Below are 443 nucleotides of genomic sequence, written 5' to 3'. Positions count from 1 at the left end.
ACACACACACACACACACACACACACACACACACACACACACACACATTGTTCTCCCTGTGACTTTGGAGTCCCAGCCTCCCCAGGGATAGTTGATTAATCCCTGGTTGAGACCCTGACAATGAAGTGGAGTCTGAATAATCAGAAGACAAGGGGATGCAATTGGACATTAATGGACTCTGGCCTAACAGATGTTGGATGCAGGCTGGCCGCTCCTCCCAATGCCTTGGCTGCTACAAGGAGACCATGGCAGTCCTGCTATGATGGGAATGGGCTGGTATTTTGTTACTAAATTGTGCACTGTGCAGCTCCAATTTGGGGGACTCTGGCCAGGTGTTCTTTTTGTCCCTCATAGACTTTCTTTTCATCCCTTTCTCATAGGAATCTGTCTCTCTGTCTCTCTCTCTGTCTCTCTGTCTCTCTCTGTCTCTGTCTCTCTGTCTC

The sequence above is a fragment of the Petaurus breviceps genome, unplaced genomic scaffold (genome assembly GCF_028583685.1).
Source record: "Petaurus breviceps papuanus isolate PSGF00001 unplaced genomic scaffold, PetGlider_PUasm1.0 90825, whole genome shotgun sequence".
NCBI classification, from domain to species: domain Eukaryota; kingdom Metazoa; phylum Chordata; class Mammalia; order Diprotodontia; family Petauridae; genus Petaurus; species Petaurus breviceps.
The sequence above is the reverse complement of the archived record's forward strand: the minus strand, read 5'-3'. Positions refer to the sequence as shown.